Source organism: Lolium rigidum, chromosome 3 (assembly GCF_022539505.1).
Source record: "Lolium rigidum isolate FL_2022 chromosome 3, APGP_CSIRO_Lrig_0.1, whole genome shotgun sequence".
NCBI lineage: Eukaryota > Viridiplantae > Streptophyta > Magnoliopsida > Poales > Poaceae > Lolium > Lolium rigidum.
The window spans coordinates 10,296,462-10,318,727 of record NC_061510.1 but is presented as its reverse complement, the minus strand read 5'-3'; the positions used below and the strand labels follow the sequence as shown (position 1 = coordinate 10,318,727).

The 22,266-nt window shown below is 44.5% G+C and overlaps 2 long non-coding RNA genes across 4 annotated transcripts; one reads left to right on the top strand and one right to left on the bottom strand.

Moving 5' to 3' along the window:
- Positions 1-13,438: 13,438 nt before the first annotated feature.
- On the bottom strand, positions 13,439-17,021 carry LOC124694468. Of its 2 annotated transcripts, XR_007000476.1 has the most exons (6): positions 16,942-17,021; positions 16,737-16,846; positions 16,407-16,639; positions 15,496-15,886; positions 14,319-14,855; positions 13,439-13,741 (listed from the first exon to the last, which is right to left on the bottom strand). It is a non-coding gene; the product is annotated as an uncharacterized LOC124694468 (long non-coding RNA). The 2 variants fall into 2 exon arrangements; XR_007000475.1 differs by having other exon boundaries at positions 13,439-14,855.
- An 896-nt stretch (positions 17,022-17,917) lies between these two features.
- LOC124694467 lies at positions 17,918-20,762 on the top strand. Of its 2 annotated transcripts, XR_007000474.1 has the most exons (4): positions 17,918-18,603; positions 18,914-19,068; positions 19,970-20,066; positions 20,641-20,762. It is a non-coding gene; the product is annotated as an uncharacterized LOC124694467 (long non-coding RNA). The 2 variants fall into 2 exon arrangements; XR_007000473.1 differs by lacking the exon at positions 19,970-20,066.
- The last annotated feature ends 1,504 nt before the right edge of the window (positions 20,763-22,266 follow it).

The following is a 22,266-nucleotide window of genomic DNA, read 5'->3' as shown; positions in this document are numbered from 1 at the left end:
AAGCTCATGCGCTGGCACGCTGAAAGAAAGGAGGAAGTGTTGAATGATGAAGAGCGGATTGAGCACCCAGTGCTGACGCACCCTTCGGATGCAAGCCGATGGAAAGCATTAGACAATGAATTCGGAAGTTTTGGGGCAGATCCCGGAAACATCAGGTTGGGTGCGAGCACGGACGGATTCAATCCGTTCGTAAACCAGTAGCAGCACTCATAGCACATGGCCCGTGTTTGTATGGATCTACAACCTCCCGCCCTGGTTGTGCATGAAGAGGAAGTACATACGGATGAGTATGCTAATTCAAGGGCCGACACAGCCAGGAAACGATATCAACATGTATCTCGAATTATTAAAGGAGGAGCTTGAAACGTTGTGGGCGGAGGAATGGGTAGATACATGGGACGCCGTCTCTGAAGAATATTTCCCTTTGAGAGCTGCGTTGATCACGACGGTGCAGGACTACCTCGGATACGGTTATATTTCGTGTCAGGTGTGCCATGGACACAAGGCATGTGTCAGGTGCATGGAAGAGACGATGTTTTTGCAGCTTGGTAAGGACCCCGGCTCTTCGAAAACAGTTTACATGGGGCATCGAAGGTGGCTACACAAGACTGACCCATGGAGAAAGCGTGGAGATCTGTTCGATGATACAAATGAACCCCGAGGACCTCCACGTAAGAAGAGCGGCGAAGAGATCGATACATTACTGAAAGGTTGGAAGGAGTGCCCTGCGCCGGGAAAGATTCATCAAAAGCCTGGAGAGAAGAAGAAGAAAAAGGAAACGGCGCCGCTCATTGGTGTATGGAAAAGGAGGTCCGTGTTTTGGGACTTGCCGTACTGGAAAATTCTCGATACACCTCACTGCCTTAATGTCATGCATATTACAAAGAACGTGTGCGAGAGCTTGCTTGGAACGCTTCTCAACATGCCGGACCGGACCAAAGATGGGCCGAAAGCAAGACACGACCTGAAAGTTTTGGGCATCAGGGAAGAGCTTTAGATCCCGGCGGCCCAAGAGGGACAGTCGGAGGAGGAGGCGGACGGCGGTCAGAAGCGCAAAAGGATTAAGCAGCCAGACTATTACTGTCCCCCCTCCTGCTTCACTTTTAGTCCGGCTGAGGTCGATCAATTTTTCAATTGCCTTCTAGGAGTCAAAGTGCCCTTCGATTACTCCGGATAATAAGCAGATACATGGACCCCAAGAAACGAAACTTCAGCGGCAAGAAGTCTGATGACTGTCACGTGATGATGACGCAGATTCTTCCGGTTGCAATACGAGGTATAATGGATGACCATGTCCGTGCAATGCTGACTGGGCTCTGTAACTTCTTCGACGTCATAACTCGAAAGTCGATAAGCGTGAAGAAACTCGCAAGGCTCCAGGAAGAGATCGTGGTGACCCTATGTGAGCTTGAGATGTACTTCCCGCCTGCATTCTTTGACGTGATGGTCCATCTGTTGGTCCATATCATGGATGATATCATCAGTCTAGGGCCGGCATTCTTACACAACATGATGCCGTTTGAAAGAATGAATGGGGTCATTAAAGGATACGTTCGTAACAGGTCACATCCGGATGGAAGCATCGTCCGGGGCTGGCTCAGCGAAGAGTGCATCTCTTTCTGCACGAATTATCTAGACATCGAGGACCCTGTTGGTTTGCCTCAAAACAAGCACCTCCGCAGGTTCGAGGGAGTAGGCCACAAAAGTGGAAGGAAGGAACTGCACGTGCACATGTCTGGTCGGACTTCCGACTTTGATAGGGCCAACTTAGTAGCGCTACAACACATTGACTTGATCGATCCTTGGTTGAAAGAGCACAAAACCATGATAGAGAACAATGGCAAGCCGATGATGACGGAAGCGTAAAGATACGAGAGCACAACTCCCTGTTTCGTGCGCCGGTTCAAAGACCACATTGATGCTAATCCCCCACCAATGGATTCTCGACAAGGATAAACTAGTATTGGCCTTGTCACATGGCCCCGCGCCCAACATCATGACTTACCAAGCGTACGATATCAAAGGGTACACATTCTACACGGAAGAAAAAGACAAGAACAAGAGTTTACTGTAACTCGTGGGTAACGATGGATTCCCGGACGGGTGACGTAAAGACTAGATACTACGGAAGAATCGAGGAAATCTGGGAGCTTAGCTACGCTGGGGAGAAAGTGCCGATGTTCCGTATCATATGGGCTAAGAGCGTCACAAAAGAAGACCGGTATTTCACCACCATGTTTCTACCCGAAGCCAACAAATCAAAGTCCACGAACGCCACCACGCAGAATGAGCCATGGGTACTGGCAGAACACATGCACCAATGCTTCTTCATAACCGACCCATCCAGGCCTAGCCGTGTTATCGTGAGGAGAGGCAAGAGGACCATCGTCGGAATGGATGGAGTCGCCAACGAGGAAGACTTCGAAGGACAAGTCGGAGACCCAATGATGGAAGAATCCGAGGATGAAGACACAACATACACCACAAGAAGAAGCAGGAACACGCTACCGAGGTCAGGTCGACCCTTCAAAAGAAGAAGTCACGACACTGGGCTAAATTATTCAACGACGAGCAAGAAAAGCAAGAAGAAAGCGAAACTCTCTTCTCAATCGATGATGTAAAACTTTATTTGCAATCTATAACTCATATTTTGTGTAATTCATAACTACTCATATGGTCATGGCCAATATTTTATGTATGACTAATTAATATTGTTTTTGTCAATATTTTGTGTATGTATATATAACTCATATATATATATATATATATATATATATATATATATATATATATATATATATATATATATCTTCATGTTTTTACATAACTCATGCATATTGCTTCATTTCATCTTGAAAAGATAAGAAAAATAAAATACTACAGTATTTGGGGTAAAAGAAAAGAAACATACAATAAAGAGAAAAGAAATAAATAAATAAATAAACATGTCCCACATCCTTATTGCATACCATGCTAAACACATGTCCCAGGTTACAGCTGTGCTAGCCTTATTGCCGGCGCACCAGGCTTATTAATTCGCCGGGGGTATACTTGTCTTCGACGAACCAGGTATGTGGTGCGCCGGCAATAACCCTGGATCAGTTGTAATTAGGACTTAACTGTTTTCTCCCTTCTTCCTTCTCCCCACACAGCCACATCTCAACCCCCACCGTCGATCGAGCGCCGCCGTTCTGTCGCCACCCCAACTCCCCCTCTCGAGCGCCGCCGTTCTGCGCCCCGCCACCGTCCTCCACCATCCCCTCGACCATCCCCCACCACCTGCCCCGTACGCCGCCGCGGAAGACCCGTGGAGAAGGAGGAGCTGCGCGCCATTGGAGAAGAAGGTTGCCCGCGCGAGGGGACGTCGGCACCGCCGTTGGAGAAGAAGGAGCTGCGCGCCATTGGTGAGCTTCCCTCTCCCCTTCCCTCTTCCCTTCCCTCTCCCCTTCCCTCCCCCTTCCCTCTCTGTTTAGGGTTCTTCCTCATCTCCGGTGACCCAAGCCACCAACATGAATTGCTAGATGCTCTCTGGTTAGGGTTCTTCCTCGTCTCTGGTTAATTGCTAGGGTTAAAGAATGGCATCAGTAAAATTTAATTCGTGTTTAATACCCTGGTTTATTTAGCTAAAATGCAAGAATGGCATCAGTAAAATTTAATTCGTAGTTCATACCCTGGTTCATGGATGATTACCTTTGGTTAACATTGCAAGAAATGCAAATTTTAGCAATTCTCTGGTTTAAAATGAATGATGAAATGATGTTAGCAATTCTCTCGATTCATAAAAAGAACAAGTGTTCTCTCGGTTTGAAAAAAGAAAATAAAATGAATTTGTTATCTCGGTTTGAAATTTAGTTCATTTAGCTAGGCTCCTATTGTTTTATATATTGATCAAAATAAAAATGACCCCGGCAGAGAGCTTCACTATGAGGATTACAATGTAAATGCTACTGGTGGTATTTAGTTCATATAGTTTTGCATTGCATTGCATTCATATGTAAAATGACCCCTGGTTGCATTGCATTCATATAGTTCTCTGGTTTAAAAATGCTACTGCATTTATTCTCTGGATCAATGGATCAAAAAAGAAAGAATGCTACTGGGCTCCTTTGGTTCTGTAAACATAATTTGAGAAGTACAAATACTGGGCCAGATTTCATGTTAACTGTATACATATATTCAGATGTACATGGTTCTCTGGAAATGAATTGGGTTCATTTAAATGCCTAATGAAATGCATTCTCTGGTTCATGCTAATAACAAGAATGAAATGCTAATATACAAAATGAATTGCTGCCAGTGTAGGTGTTGCATGCTCATGCTCATAATTAACATGAATGAAATGCAAAATTGCTTGCTCATGCTCATGCTCCTAACAAGAATGAAATGCAAAAATGCTGCCATAAATTGCTACTGGTTAAAAATGCTCAAGTGTTTGGTTCAAAATGCTCATGCATGCTCACTGGTTGTAAATAAATTTGGTTCAAAATGAAAATGCATCATTACCTACTGCCAAAAAAAGAAAATGAAATAGAGGTTTGGTTCAAAATAGAGGTTTGGTTCAAAATTCATTATCATGTTAAAGGAAAGAGGCAGGAGCTCTGGCATTATTCAATCAAACAGATAGTGCATTCTTTCAATTATCAAGTCCATCATTATGGAGGAGCTCTGGCATTCAATCAAACAGAAGTGCTATTTTAATTTCACATTTTTCTTTAGTAAGAAGCTCATGTGGGCCTTTGTGCTATTTTAATTCATGGTTGGTTTAAGCAATGAGATAAAACTGCTACTGCTTATTGGTCCTGCTGTGGGCATGCTGATGCTCATAACAATAATGAAATGCAAAAAATGCTTGCTCATGCTCATGCTTGCCATAAATTGCTACTGGCTCAAAATGCTGGATCAAAATTCTAGTTTTTGTACAGACTAGAATACATGGTGGATCAAAATTCTCTACTGGCTTGAAAATTAGCAGATGGTTTGCTAAAATGGCAATTGTTTGATTCTTGCATCATTGTCTATCTTGAAGTAGCATTGTCCATTGCTAAAATGGTTTTCTATTTTAATTTCTCTGGTTCACATGTGGGCCTTTGTGCTTTATATCTGAATATGTCTATGGTAAAGTCAGTAGCTTGAATTTGTCTATGGTAAAGTCAGTAGCTTTAATTTGTCTGGTTCACATGTGCTATTTTAATTTCTCTGGTTCAGATGCTATTTCTCTGGTTTGAATTTGTTCTCAGGTTTGAAAAAATAAAATGAAATGCATGCAGTAGATTTGTTTATATGAAATGCAAAATGCAGTAGTTGCTACTGCTGCTATATATGCAGCTTGGTTTTGCTTTCGTCAAAAGCAGCATCAGCTGCTACTATTAGATTTGCTAAATGAAAAGTGCTAGCAGTAACAGTAGCTCAGTGCTACATATCCAGTGATGCCAAGCTTTGAATTTCAAAGTTTGAATGCCAAAAATTGGTTCTCTGGTTTTGGCGATTTAGAAATAACTAAATGATAAATGCTAGCAGTACCAGTAGCTAGTATTAGTAGGTTTAGTTGATAAAGTGGTTCTTCATTTAAATGCCTACTGCCAAGAATTGGTTGATATAATAAAATTCACTATGTTCATTCTCTGGTTTTAAATGGATGCTGTCAAGTGTTCACTATCAATGAAAATTGGTGCTATGTTCATTCTCTGGTTCATTTAAAACAAAATGAAAATTAAGATTTAGAACATTCTCTGGTTGTACACTATTATTTTTATGCTGATGTAAAATGCCACTGTAACGTATATGCTGAAATGCTACTGTAATTTATATGGTGATGGTTATGGTGATGGCATGGTTATGGAGATGGTTATGGTTATGGTTGAGCTCCGGTGAAAATATATATGTTTGCATTTCTGTTACAGGGATTGAGTTGCTATTGAGTGCCGGAATGTCGATTCATTTCCGTTCCGGCAATTCTAGCACTCGGCATGACCAATTTTTAGCAAAGGTCATGCCGAATTTTTCCGTGAATTCTAACTCTTTTTCATCTTCTATTAGTGCAAGCCACCATGGCGTCTCAAGAACAGTTAGAGGAGCACTACAATAGGCACTTCTTTAGGACGGAGGAGGGTGCCGAGGCCGCTGGTGTTGGCGGTGACGAGGACCATGAGATGGAGGATGCCGCTGGGGGTAGTGCCGACGAGCCAAGCGGCAACGAGGCAAGCGGCGCCGCCGGGGGTAGTACCTACGAGCCTAGCGGCGATGAGGCAACCGGCGCCGCCGGGGTGGCGGCGAGACAAGCGGCGACGATCCTAGCGGCGCCGCCGGGAGTACTGCCACCGGGACAAGTGGTTCCAAGAGGCCGCGGAAGGCAAGGCGCCAAAACACGGTCGCCACCGGCAGAGACACAATCAAAGAGGTGGACCCCGCCAGTGGTTCGCCGGTGGAGCCTAAGGATGTTGCCAAGGGGTACGGCAACCAACTGGCATGTATCCTCCGAGAGGTCATCAATCTCAACGAGACGGATCTCCGAGCTGAGAACAAAGCGCATTTGCGAACCCAGCTCATTGCGTGGTTGCACTCACGATACAAGTTCCTAGGCGACTACGCCTCCACTCATGAAACCAAGAACATTGTGAACTCACAAGCCCTCTTGAAGTTCACCAAACACCTCAGCAGCTATAAGTACATGGTGCGGAAGATGATTGCTGACGGCAAATGTTTCGAAGAGGTCCACTCTGCCTTTCCGCATGTCTCCCAGGCGGACTTTGATGCTTTTGTGGCCAATGAAGAGCTACAAGCGACGAAGAATCGCAAGTTGTAGGGGAAGGAAATGCGGGAGCTTAACATCGGCAACCACAACCTTGGGAGCCGTGGGTACGAGGGAAAGGAGCCCTATTGGGCGAAGGAGGACGAGGCGTATGTAAAGGCCGGCATTGAGAACCCCTGGCTCAAGTACAAGGACCCGCTTGAAAGAAGATTCATCATGTCCCGGTACCATAAGAAGAAACTAACCGGGGAACTAGTCACGGACCCCAATGTCGTAACCGACATAATTTGGTTCACGAACGACCAGAAGGTCCTGTCGTTGGAGAAAAAACTGGTAAGCAATTTACCGGTTTTATTAGATCAAGTATCGTTCATATAATAGTAGCAATATTTCTAAATGGTTCACGTTTCTTCCGCATGAAGAAGAAAGACAAAGACTTTCTCAAGGTGACGAAGGCTCCTCGTCACAGGCGTCGAAGGGCAGGGTAGCATGGGACAAGCCTCTCGTACGGGCGCTAAACATCGTCAATGAGCATTCACCTACGAGAAGGCCGCATAGAGGCCGTGTGGCTGGCGCCGGTACAGGCCACAAGCATGATCACTACGGCTTGTCGTCTGCGGCCGATAAAAATGCGCGCATTGAGAGGAAGCAGCGGGAGGCGGAGGAAATGAGGGAGTCAATCCTAGCCCAAGTCCAAGCTGGTTTGGTACCGCAACTCAAAGCTACACTCGTACCTGAAGTCAAAGCTGAAGTCGCCGCTTCAGTTCAAGCAGATTTCAACGCTCTACACGCGTGGTATGAGGGTGGCAAACAAGCCCCCCCCCCCCCGAAAATGCAAGTGGTTAGCTTTGACGGCAGCAACTCGATGGCGCCGCCATCCGCCGGCAATGACAATGTTATAATGGAGACTCCTCTGGCCGCCGGCAATGTCGCTGGTGCTAGGGATTCACCGTCCATGCCGGGTAGCAGCCCCTCCGTCACTTGCACGCCCGCCGCCGCATGTGCCGGCCCGTCGACATTAGCCGAGCTCAATGCCCTCACGGTAATTAACTAATGTGTACATCAAGTTAATATATTAGTTTCATCATCCTTGCCCTCTCTCTAACGCCATACACATGTTCTCGTAGGCGCTCTCAACGCCATGCACCTTCCTGATGAGAGTAAACGACGAACTCAAAGACGTCGCGAGGGGTTCCATCCTTCGGCCCCTGGATAAGAAGTGGCACACACGAGATATGGCGGATGACGTTTACCGGGTTGAAGTGGATCAGGCGTTACCGGGCTATGAGGATTTGTTTCCTCCTAATCAACCGCATGGTGCCGATGATGATAGCCCGTTGAATCTGGCCTCATTGAAGGGTTGGGTACTGCTATGGCCGAAGACCCTAATTCGGATCAACACCTACTCGGGGTCGACGGCAAGCAAAGACAAGCACCTTGCGGCGCCACATGTCAGCGTCCCTCCACGACAGCCCGCCGGCGCCGGTGGTCATCGCCCCACCAGAACGGCCAGCCTGCGCCGCAGGTCGGCGCCCCACCACAACAGCCAGCTGCGTCGAGGCCGAGGAATACGAACGTGAGAACTTCCAATGGGATATTCCTACGTCTTCACAAGTTGTCCATGAGGATGCGCCGGCCTCGAAATATGTGTGCTCCAAGAAGCTGTTCGATTCTCAAGAAACGGCTGAGGAGGAAAATCCTGAGGAGGTCGCCACCGCCGCCGTCAAAAATATGTTGAGCCCAAACACACTCCGTGCTACAGCCAATACAGCGATGGAGGGTCCAGTAGTACAACCCAAGAAGAGGAAGAGGCCAAATAAGAAGGACGCCCAAGACAAGGCGGCGACCAAATCCAAGGACAAGGTCCCACTCCTTGACAAGTTGCCAAACAATTGGCGACCTCTGCATCACTTGGGTGAACCGATGCTGCCGGAGCATGTCGTGAAGAAACTCACCCCGAATATGAGGAGCTTGCATGAGACTGTCAGGCATGTGGAGAACCTTCTTCTCAAATCAAAAGATCCTGGTTACCCTCTCTTCGTGGTGAAGGTGCCAATTGGCATGAACTTCGTCGAGAAGTACCCCGCGGACTTGTGCTTCATCCGGTTCAACGACATCTTTAGCATCTATCGCATGCAAGCGCTCCACTTTAGTGTGGTTCGCCTAGTTGCTCTTAGCTTTTCTTCCCAGATTGTTAAGGAGGGGACGCCGACCATCGCGATAATGGACCCCTTCTATATGCGGGAGAGCATCATCTGCAACGCTGGGGATCGGGCGATTGCCACCCAGCAGGTCGAGGATTTCATGCTGGCGAACATTAAAAAGGGCTCCATTCTCATCCCTTACTTCCCCGAGTAAGTAATCACTCGCTAGTCCCCCATTACCATTCTATCCTATATCTCCATTTGCATTTCCAAAGGTTAATCCGTGTGTTTTCCGCAGAGATAAGTTCTGCACCCTCATCGTCGTGCACCCGCAACACTCGCATGCAGTCTATCTCGACTCGGGTAGGGACCACAAGAAAGACTACACCCACATCAAGGCCCTTCTCAATGATGCTCTCACCGGCTTCGCCAACAAGGCAGGCCCCCTCAAAGTAGAGAGGAAATCCCGAGGAGGCTTGGTCTTAACCCACACAACCAACTTCCCCGCCTCGTGCAAGCCGACGCAAGACAATGGGATGGACGCGTGGTACGCCATCCTTCGGATGCGAGGAGTACATAAAGTACGCAGATGACATGTTGCTGCCAGAGAATCTCAGAAACAGGTTTGCAAACATGGCGGATGTCCCTGATAGAGAGATTATAAAGAACTGGGGTCGCATCCAGCAGTTCATTTGCACGATAATCCTGCAGGATGTCAACGGTAGGTCTGGCTAGTTCTTCTACGGCTACGGTCTACCACCTAATGACGAGATAGAACTCCGCTTGGAGATGTCGCGTGATGAGGGGCCGTTCAACTCGCTTGAGGGCTGCCGTCCATTCCCCCCTAGGCGTACAACCTGATCCTACGACGGGAACACTTGCTAAAGCTTGAACGATATGTCCTTGAACTTCCGTATTGTAATAATTGCTATATATTCCCATAGAATCGACTTGTTGCTTTTATTTAGTTGTATGAATGTGCATGTGAACATGTGTCTATAGTTTCATTTACTTTGCTATATATTTCAAGATTATGGCGTAGATAGCTTAATAATTATTTGCATTTACTCGACCACTACTTGCCTCGTATTTGGAGTTCGCCGATGATTAGAATGTTCGGTCACTCGTACACTCGGGGGTGGAGCCATTGAGCCTTGGTGCGACGGCCACAAGTATCAATCTCTTGTGCATCCTACCTAGCCTCACTGACTCCATCCCTGGATGTTAATATTTGTTTCGATCGACAAAGTATGAGGCACGCTATTTAATTCGTACTACTTGTCTTTTATTTGGAGTTCGCCGATGATTAGAATGCTCGGTCACTCGTACACTCGGGGGTGGAGCCAGTGAGCCTTGGTGCGACGGCCACAAGTATCAATCTACTGTGCATCCTACCTAGCCTCACTGACTCCATCCCTGGATGTTAATATTTGTTTCGACCGACAAAGTATGAGGCACGCTATTTAATTCGTACTACTTGTCTTTTATTTGAGTTCGCACTTTTTAATTGCATTGGCCGATGATTAAAATGTTCGGTCACTTGTACACTCCGGGGTGGAGCTAGTGAGGCTTGGTGTGATGGCCACAAATATCAATCTATTGTGCATCCTACCTAGCCTCGCTGACCCCATCCCTGTATGTTATTATTTATTTCGACCAACAAAGTATGAGACACATGCTATTTAGTTCATACTACTTGTCTCTTATTTGAGTTGGCACTTGTTCATTGCATTGGTACTAACGTTTTACTTGTCTTGTGAATGGAGATGCCGACGATATATGTCGTGTACAAGGGAGGGTTCCCGGAGTCTACGACGACCGGGAGGACCGCTCGGAGACAGGTGCACCGTTTCAGCCGGCAACAGCTACAAGGGATACCCCACTAGGGTGGAGGCGGAAGGAAGATACGCCCGTTATCTAGCGGGAGAGATGAGGGACATGAGGAGGAACCGGATGAAGACCATGGCCTTCGTGATGATGGTCATCATGACCATGTTGGTCATGTTCTATGTGATTGTAGTTTAGGTTAGGACCTACATTGTGAGGTGTATGACGATACTTGTGACGACTATGTACCGAGACTTCTAACTTTGTGAAACTTCGTCGTTCGGTGTTGCATATGCACATGTGTTGTATGAATCAACACATTCCGAAACGAGACTTGCGTATTTGTGTATTGATACCGAAATGAAACTTGGCTCTCTATATGCTTCTCATATTGCATGTACTGCTGTCTAAATATCTATTGTATTTCATGGATTGTGAATGTATTGTAATATGCTGGAAAATGCTGTAAAATTTGAAATTTCGGATTATACCGCCGGCGCACCTCTACCCCCTTCTGCCGGCGCACAGCGACGCGCCACTGCTGACAGCATCTACTGCCGGCGCAGCACCACGTGCGCCAGAGCTACAACTCATTGCCGGCGAACACAGACAAGTGCGCCGGCAATAACTGAGCTACCGTCGGCGCACAGGCTGGTGCGCCGGCAATAGCCAGTTATCACCGGCCTGTTCACACCGGCGGGCTCCAGTGCGCCGGCAGAAGCCCAAATAGGTGCGCCGGCAGTAAGGGTTTTCCTAGTAGTGAACATGTATTTTCTGAGCAATCAACATGCATTTTCCCAAGAAGATAAAATCCAAGAAGTTTCCACATAAGTTTCTAGAGCAATGACGCATAAAGAACACGTCAGGGCCAGGGTTGCAAAATATTTGAATTTTTGAATGTTCTACTCTCGTGAAATATTGGAAAATAGATACAATATAGTTAAATTAAGAACAGCATTTTAGCCGGCACCTTTAAATTTTAGTTGAAAGTTAGTCGAAATTAGTTCAAAGTGAAAAGGGTTCTAACTTTAGGATGTGCACATTTGAGTTAACATCTTCGAATAAATTTCGGGGAAAATCTCCAAATCTTAAGAGAAAGCTCTTGAATATAGTTCTGAGTTTGAAGGGAAGTTGCCTAATTTACTTCAGTGTCTAAAAACTAGTGGGAATTTCGCTGGACTGTTAGCGCGTTGAATAACGGTCGCCACAGAACAGAGATACTTAGCATCTCCCCTTTGATTGTACATTTGTAACTCTAGAGCCATTAGGGTTTGTCAGAATTTATTTTTACAACTGTATTATAGGTGAAATCCTGCGGTGTAAATTTTATATAACTGATAAAAGAAGCGTACAAAGGTTCCCAAGCAGTTTGGCAAGAAATTAATCGGACAAGGCAGAATATGCACTTATCAGGATCAATATGACATGTCTCAACAGTAGGGTATTGAAGCTGATTTCCATGCTTGTGTCTATCCGAACTTCAGGTCTGCAAGCATGTAGACTATATACACACCAGCTATACCTATGCACACTACTGTATCACAATTTGTGGGTGCAGAGAAAAAGAAAACACTGGTACCAGTAGTACTATTCAATATCGAGTATGTCGTCCCCGCGACCGTCTTCATGTCATCCAACTCAGTGGTGTGCGCCGCCACTACCGCCGGCGCCTTGTCTCGGCGGGCCAGGACGCGTGGGTGCGGCCAATAGATTCTGGACCGGTCTAGGAGGAGCCCCCGGTCTTGCCACCGTCCCCATCAGCTTGGGGGACGGGAGAGAGAAGTCGTCAATGGCCCCGCCTTGGCCGCCGGTGCCTTCCGCCGAGGCCACGTACTGCCGCAGCTGGGGGAGGATCGTGGGCGATGCAGGGGACGCCATAGCTGCGGGTCGCTAGCTAGCTGTCGATCCGATCGAGCTCAAGCTTTCGGTGATGGAGATCGAGATGGAGAGCAAGGATCGGCGTTCTCACTGTCCTCCAGATGGGATATCCTGCTTCTTCGAGTTGGTTGATGGATCCATTGGTGCGGTTGATGAGCTCTACTTATAGGGTGAGGGGGCGTCGAGCGACAAGTCACAAAGGTGGAACAAGACCGGTCTACCAGGTGGACCAGGCTAGTCGCAGACCTGGTCTGTGTCATGCAAACAGAGCATGCGCGAGGAATACTGGTCTCCAGTTAACAGAGAATGGCTACGAGATCGTCCATGGATTTTGATTGATTCAATCCAAGGCACACATCAATGGCGCAGGGTGCATTGCTGCGTACGTTGCGCTATGCCCGAGCGGCCAAAGTGCGATAAAAGCATCTCTAGCAGATACCCATCCGAAACCCTAAACTTGAGATGATGTGTTAAATGCATCGGCCATTTTCGAGTGAGAATATTAAGCCGCAGAACAGATACTCTATCTGGAACCCTAAACACGATTTCTCAAATTTTGCGCGAGAATTTCAACCCAAATAATTTACAAAGATTTGCAAAATACGAAATTCTACATTGATTTGTAGCTAGCCCAGGATTTATCTACACTAGTTGAATGCCCGTGTGTTGCCACGGCATGTCGATTTCTTTTTCTTGTCATATATCTCACATATCTAGACACAATACACGAAAATATTTACACTTTCAAAAATCTAGCCACATACTATTGTAAAATCTTAAGATTCCTCAGTTGACTTCGAATGTATCTCGATAAAAGCTATAATTCTACATCGTGTGTATAGAAATCGAAAAGCCAATTAGTTACCTCTTATCAGCCAACATCTACACCATGTGATACGCTTAAGATCTACTACATAATTGCAGTTACACACGATGCTTGCCATCATAGTTTTGACAAGTTTGAAAACCAGAATTACAAATCCCAAATTTCATGTTTTACAAGTCTGTTGTAATACATAAAAATCCTTGTTTTCAAGAGAAAGCAAATTGTACTTATACTTGACGGTTTATATCACATATAGTCACTGTGCCATCGGTCTCATATATGAAGCCTCTCTGGCTGTTCTCCCCTTCGCATCAGAGTCTACACTTTGTTAATGAATCCATGCATAAATGAAGAATTCTGAAACGCGTTACAAATTTCCAAAGCTACATAATTATCAAGTTATATTACTTTAGGATTGGTGAACTCAAGTAGGTTTTGCAACAGAATTCGCTGAACATGAAGAAATTATCTCCAAACGGTTTGTTCTAGACTATGCATAGTCAATCATATAGCACTCAAGTTGCACAAATAAATGAAACTGGAAAGTTGCAAACATGAAAGTTTACTGCAATAATCATCAAGGCACGACAAATATAGAACTCATGGATATAGTATATACGTTCTGGAGAATCAAATAATTATTTGCTTTTGTTAATAGAAAAAAGTGCCCATGTTGAAAATGGATGTCAGTATCAATTAGAAATGGTATTGGTTACATTTTCTAGCATTGTGAGTGAAAGATTATGGGCTAAGTTAACTTACATCTGTGAAAAAAAAACCATGAAAGTATATCCTTTACCACAATAAATAAGAACATGTAATCTACAACATAATTCCTACTGAATATCAAGAAGATGTAATATACAACACAAATGCTCAACAAATCATCAAATACCTCTCTAGACAGTCATGAGTTGATCAGGTAACCTTGCTAGCATGAATACCGTTCTCCAACCAGCAAATGAAAAGCAAACTGCTAAGCTTTGCTCTTTGTAACGGGAAGAACCTTGCCCAAAAAATATTACCTTCTATGGCATGATCAATGTTCCCTAGATAATATAAAGCATCATCATAATTCTCAGCTATCTCACGTATACATGTGATAGCACTAAAGTAATACTAAACAAAACAACTGAAAATAACAGTTAAGAAAGTGAATGGCCGTATATAACGAGCAGCTGTATATAAAAATTGCACTGAGGTTAATCATGTTCGTTTGTAACGTCATTTTCCCTAAAAAAATGTGCACATAAACTTGCAAGAAATTAAAAGTGAACACGAAATTGAGTCAGTGGGCTCAAACTGGTGGATAGCCTAATCTGATGGCAGTTATCAAAGGCATCTTCCATATCATCTGTCTTCAGGCAAATTACTCCACAAGATATTGCACCGTGAGGTGTGTGTGTCCTTTCAGAGATGCCCACCTTGGAAACTGTAACATGGAATCACAGTCAGCATAGCAACATTTGTATTAATAATAACACATTGCACGAGAGTAGAAACTACAACACATCTGGTTAGTGGGAGTTATGACTGAAAATGATACATGAATCCTACAAGAGGCACTGGATCTCCAAATCACTAATATTATTCCAACCAAAACCGCATACTGATACTATCATGTCAAAACTGAAAATTACTTCTCTTACTAATCAAATGAAATGGCATAAACGGTTCCAGAATCTTCATTAATGGACCAAACACATGTATTTTAGATATGCTAATTTTCACAACATGAAGTGCATATAACCATCCAAAAATAGGACTCGACTCTAGATCTCTCAACAAAAATGAACTCAACATGTATTATCCATGAATATATTCACAAATGAGTGCAAACATACTTAAGTAGCTCCACATGCTTTTTTCAGTCATTCAAAAATGCACAAAAATAGTAGGTCGTTAGTATGTTATGAACCAAGGTCACCAGTCAAATCCAAGGAACCACTATTCTAAATTTAGGGCCATTCAATACTAACATTAGAGGCAACAATATTCCACGCAAGAAAGTTGTAACACTAAACTTGCAAGTCGCAACTATGGAAGCTATTAATTTCGAAACCCCAACTGACCATCTAGTCTCTCGGGTTGTCTCGCTGTTCTGGAGCACCTCCTCGATGGAGATCAGCTCTTGGGCTGCATGCAGTCATCATCCACAACAATTGGGTCGTATGAACATTGAAGTGTTGCAGGTAAAATGGAAAAAAAAGAAAATCGAAGCTGGATGCTGGAACACTTGCCTCAGCTTGATCTCTAAGTTGTCATTCCCCATCTCTGTGAACATTTCTAGGATTTGCAAATTTTGAATATTTTATTGGGTTACTGGTACTGAAAGAACCTTGTGCTTCTTGTCCACAGTATCTTCCCGAAGTTGGTCAGGTACTTACTTCTCCACGATTCTTGGCAGCCAAGAAGCGAGCCACTGATTGCATCTTTGCGATCAGTTTCAATGAAAACGTATCCCTGGAAACATAAAGAATGTGCAGAGAACAAAATCGCTTATTAGCTTCACACGGGGCAAATTTCAGTTAAAGTACAATACATAGCCTTTTGTGCAGGTATGACCTTCATTTTATCTTAACAGGGAGATACAACCATCACATGAATAGCTCAACATGGTGACAGTGTTGATGGAAATACTAATTGAAATGCACAAAAAATATGCAGCTCTTGCTCGAATTATGTTAACAGTGATAAAATTGGCCGTGGATAATTTTAATTGTAGTGTGAGAAGCATATTGTATTACTCAGTAAGCACAACAAAACACATGTGTAAAACTGAAACTATTTGAAAAAATAAAACTTACTGCTACCAGAACTTACGGTGAGCTACATGCAAAAATCCATATCACTCAATTTTTTTATTTCTCAAGTTCTATTGACACCCTCATTGAAACCATGGGGAACACTGAAAGTTCGTTATATATACATGTACGTGTTGATCGAAAATAAAAACTTGGAGTTGATTAAAGTAGTAACTTACACGGTATATTTTTAATATGTAACCAACATCTTAATAGCCCAGCCCGTTCAGAGGAATTAGCACCCCAAACTGATCCAAATTAAGGACACATCAATTAGCACCCATCCCGTTCAGAGGAATTAGCAAGAAGGACATCAATTAGCACCCAGCCCATTCAGAGGAAATAGCAAGAACAAGAAAACCCAAGGCTCGACTCCTCTACGGTCATCTTCCCCACTTCTCTTTTCTGGCATCTAGAAAGAAAAAAATAACAGGTGCTAGTCAAATCAAAAATATATTCAGTCTCCTTGCGCAGAACAAGGAGGCGTAGATCCCTTGAGGTCGGTCTACCATGGTGACGCGGTGGAGGAGGTGAGTGCCGTGTCCACGATGGCTATGGGGGCTCCCAAAAGCGGCCGTCCTGAGCGTGGCTCCTCTCCCGTGTGGTCTTGTTGGATCTCCTAGAGGCAGCACCAGAGGAAGGCGATGAACGAGCTTAGGAGGTGGAGTACTGGAGAGGCTAAGGAGGGGTGGGAGGGGCCGGTGCGGAGTTTACCAGATCTACACCATTCGTGTTGCCATCTCCGTGGATCCGCCGCCGAGATGGACGACAGGCCAGCCTACGCACCACGTCCCTCCGCTCGGGCCGCTCGGCCACGCAGCGACGCCACTGCCACGACCATCATAAGCACACGCGCAATCATCCTGTTGCAGCTGGGGCGGGGGAGAGATGTGAGCGGCGGCGGCTGGGGAGAGAGGAGGCAGCGGGACCCTGTGCTAGGGTTCCATGGGAGGATCGGGCATGTAGCTTTCTTTTGCGTTGGTTGGATCGTTGATTTTCACTTATCGGTGGCAGAGAACCGTAAATACACAAGCCAACTACTATCATGCCATCGGATGCAGATTGAGCGGTCAGGATGTTCCCAATCTCCTTCACCAAACGTACGTACGACCAACTGGAATCTCTACTACTTAAAAAGTTTAAACTGTTTCCGTATTCTGCCCAATACGTCAATTCCTCTGTCCGTTCGTCGTCGTCCATCCCACGTCCCACCGACCGCACGACGACCACATGGGCCAGGCCCATCTTATCCAACCATCTCCTCACCATGTCGATTAAATCGTTCGTTCCCAGGCCAGTATGCTAGGGTTCCGCCCCGCCGTCGCTGCTCATTCCTACTGCTATCCGCCGCATCCTGCAGATTGTATCCTTCACCGGCGGAGAAATCGCTGACCACGCCTTTTCTAGAACCAACCATGGACTCATGAGTCCCGTCCGTGGACGTGCGGATGCACCTGCGGGCCACCTGCCCGCCGCGCACGCCTCGGACAGGAGCACCACCGCCCTCACTTCCCTCCGCTCCCTTGCCAGCGCTGGGCAACCGCAGGTCGAGCCTTGGACTGGGTCGAGAACATCTCGCGCCGGCGACGGAACATGATGTCGCAGCCCCCAAGGCACATACACGGGTCCGCTACTGAAGCGTACGAGCGCGGCTGCAACTCTCGAGCACGCGAGCGGGGGAATACGCAGGCGATCGCACCAGCTGGTGCCTCCTCCCTGCTTGTTGGCCGGCCGTGGGCGACCAGCGGCGTCGGCTTGCTCATCAAAATTGTATCCCGAGCACCTGTCGCCGACAAATCCTCCGCCCAAGACCTGCGCGGCTCCGCATCGGCAGCCTTGCTGCGTGCGATTTCGGCGTCTCGCCCAGCCTAGCCGGCATTCACCTCCATCTTCGGGGAGAGGAGTCTGAGGGGTACTGTCCCGCCCCGATTTGTCTGCGTCGGGGAGATAGAGGGGGTGGAGAAATTAGAGGAGAGGAAGTGAGTAGGAGCAGTGGTGATGGGCAGGGAAGCTGTCGCTGGTGGTCACATGATCCTCTTCGCCGTGACTTGCCCCTCTCCTTTGCATGTCGTCTTGGTTTTCAGACTTTCATACAGGATGCAATCCATCCGATCAAAAGACCACGATCCAGTCCAGCATCTTCCCAATTCATTTCCTTCTTCTTTCCATGTCCCCGTGAATCAAGTCTGCAATTGATCTGAAAAAAAGTTCACCAGCCCATTCTCCTCAGATTTAAGGTTCTGAACTCACAACAATTTAGCATCTCCTTTCTATCAGTCTCACCAGGAAGGATCGGGTATATTGACGGCAGAGCTAGCCGCCATCGTTGCACAGAGGCTGTGGAATGGAGGATCTGCAACGGGCTGGTGGTGCACGGTAAATCTGCATATTCTTTTGAAGTATCTCCAGATTCACACTATTCTGCTCACATGTTATTGACATTTTTTTTACTGTTGGGTCTCAAAAGGAAAATACCCTTTTCTAAATGAGCAACCAAATACCACCTACCATATATTTTTTTACTCTATAAAGGCATATGTCCAGCTTAATTTCTTGAACATTAGAAATAAATGACTAGCTTCATTTTGTGTGGGACAATCAATTTTTTTCTACAACTGAAAGGGAAAGAAAAACAATTTTAGTGAGATGCATACATAGTTCATTTGGATGGTCTTCTTTTTGTCAGGTTACTATGGAGCTCTTCTGAGCGTGAACAGATGAAGACATATCTAGATGACTTGCTTCCCTGGATTCCAGTGGAGTTAAAATTTGATTAGCCGAGTTGTTCATACATTCCGGGTGGAAGAAAAATCCTAGAAGCCAAATTGTGCATCATCATAGGTAAATCTGCATATTATTTTGAAGCATCTCCAGATTCACACTATTCTGCTCACATGATCATCGCATTTTTGTGTACAAATGGCTATTTGCACTTGCGTTCAATAGCTATTATAATTTATTCTATTCACGATATGATCTTCCTTAGCTAGATTTCCTTGTAGTTATTATTTCTGTACATGGACTAAATTCTTAGTTATAAGTGTTGTCCTTTTTGCTCTTTTGCTTATACAATGATGCCAATTTTGGGTAGGTACAGTAAACTTTCATGCCATTTATCCCTTGCACTCTTATGCTTATTTCAAGTGTGTTTTATGTTCCTTTGTAACATAATAAAAATTTGAGTCTGGTACACATCTGTGTTTGGTATGCCAAGGAAGACAACCCCACTTGATACACATCTGAGTCTTGTATGCCAAGGAAGACAACTAGCGGAATCCTATCATCTTCATCTTTACTATGTGTCCTATACTTATATATGTTTTAAGGACATTTACTGTTTTGAGGACGCCGTGGCCATGGGTTTGTGTGATGGACACTAGCGGGTTGCCATGTGTGAAGGAGACGCGGAGGTCTTTCACCTCTTAGTTGTGTTAGGTAATTTTTTTACCCTTTCTGAAGTTTAAGAGGTGCTACAAAATATAGTGAGAGCATTCATGTCCACATTGAAACCAGTGAAAGGTGCGATTTTGGTGTGAAGCTAAGATAGCTTGTTTAAAATCCTTAGTTCTGGTGGAGATGGTTGTGTTTGTGTTAGATGGTATATAACCTGAATGCATGGTTTTTCCCTATTTGGTAGAAATTTCTTGCATTTTCCTAGAGCTTGTAATTTGTACTCATGTTCATTTCACATAATTCGGTGCTTGTGTTAAAATTTGTGTCTGATTATGATCTTAATATCCAGATAACAAACCAATAATCAATGTGGCCGCTACCTGTGATGAGCATGATGGCTTAGCCGTACGGCGCGATGATCAGACCGTTTCACTACAACAAGACATGTAATTCTCATGCTTCTTTTATTGTTGCTTTATTTCTTGGCTCTGTCGACTGCTTTATTTTTTTGGCCGTCGGTGCAATTTTGTTTGAGCTTTTCAACTTGTCTGCACTATTCCGTGGTGAAACGTATATATTGACCAATATTTTTTTGTAGCATAAACCTTTACGTTTTTTGAGCTTATTGCTTTGTTCAAGTTTATTTACCTTTACATTTAAGTTGTCAACCTTTATCCTAAATTTAAATGTGATCATTGTTTTTTAGCAATGAATATAATGGATCATGACATTGTAGGCATATACGACATATTTGCTCAGGGGTCTCGATGCTACTATGTTAGGGTTTTTCTTTCATGGTGAGAAATGTGTACAGGTGTTACTCCCTCTGATCCATATTACATTCCGTGGTTTCAGTTAAAATTTGAACTAAAACACGACAAATATTATGGAGGGGTAGTTTTTCTTTTTAATGACATGTCATTAAGTTTACATGTATCTTTTTTTTATCTGAGTTTACATGTATCCTTTACAAAAATGATTATGTTGCACATTCTTACATTGAAGTGCGCGTTGTTTTAGGTCACTCACGAGTTGCTGGAGGAGATGTTGGCGACTCTGGTTCCGTTGGATAAAGACCAGGGTTGTGCTATACTGATATTTAGCTAGGCCACCATGGATGGGGTGACCATAGTACTGGTGTTAGCTGCAAGTCAGGGTGGGCATAAAAACCGTGAAACCGAAAACCGAACCGAAGCCGAAACCGAACTAACCGAAATATCGGTTTTTCCATTAACCGCTATTTTTTCGGTTTCCATTTATACTAACCGAATTAAATTTGGTAGAATTCGGTTAGCCCCACCAACCGAACAAGACTGAATAGACCGAATTAAGTAACCTACCATCAATTTGTGCATAAACTGATCATTCCATAGAAGCCCAATTACGTTTGATGATCCAAAAATTGTTCATTCAATGTATGACTTTGGTCTTTGATGTACTAGCTTTTTCTGAATATAGCGTGAAGCCTGCATAATAGAACATGTCACTCGAAGTCTTAGCTACCCTTTTTAATCGCTCACGAGTGATGCACCTGTACCACGAGTGTCGCAGCCTACCAAATAGCATCCCTCCATGATTGGTGCTCATTTGTTGATTTCTTGCGCAGTTGATGCTTTTTGTGTTGATATGTCAATCATTATTTGCTTTCTTCGGTAATACCTACTATTTGTTCAAGTGAGTAGGTTCATTCGGTTTTAACCGAAAACCAAACCGAATTTGTCGGTTAACCGAATCTTCGGTTTTCTAAATTTTCATGCCAATTTCGGTTACCATTTTTGAAAACCGAATTTGTTCAAAAACCGCAAAAACCGAACCGAAATTTCGGTTAAAACCGAATGCCCACCCTGAGCTGCAAGTGCTAAACATCAGATCTTGTTCACGATAGAAGTGTGGACATGTGTTGACATGTGTTTTTTATATTTCTTTCTAATGTTATTCTCTTTCTGTTATGAAATTTTATCATCTCAGGACTCCAGCTTATTTTGTTTTGGCGTTGATATTCCTGTGAACTATTAATAGATTTCGAAATGTAAAGTTAATTAATTGATGTATATCTGAGTCTGCTTCCAGAAGTACAAGATTACATGCTTTACTAGAAATAGTAGACATTTAGTTCATGTGCATTTTTCAATCACAGATTTCCTATGCAGATTTTCTTTTGATGATTAATCATCACTAAGGGTTTTCTGTTGCAAATGTTACATCATCGCTAAAGAATTTCCACAACGTATACTGTTTTATGCAGGTGCCAGTGTCACAAGTACACCCACCACCGTTTAGTGGGAAGTAGTTTTCACATCAACAATTGTGTTGTATTGACATACAAAGTTAATTGGTTGGTAATTCAACGATTGTATGTCCAGTCAAGAGAACATGAAGCTGTAGCTTTTTTGTGTAGTAAATAAATGATTGGCCCATGTTGTTTCAGTTTTTATAGGAGATTAGGAGCCAGGGTTCTTTGGTAGAGTCCACCGCAACAGAGGTGCTAAGGGCATCTCCAACGGGGCGACGCATTTCGGACGCCGTCACGTCCATTTGCGTCGGTCAAAATGGTCGAAATCGTCCGCGCGTCCGTTTGCGTCGGGTGGCTTCAGCGGCACGACGCATACATAAAGTTATAATTTACACTAATAAAAAACATAAAAA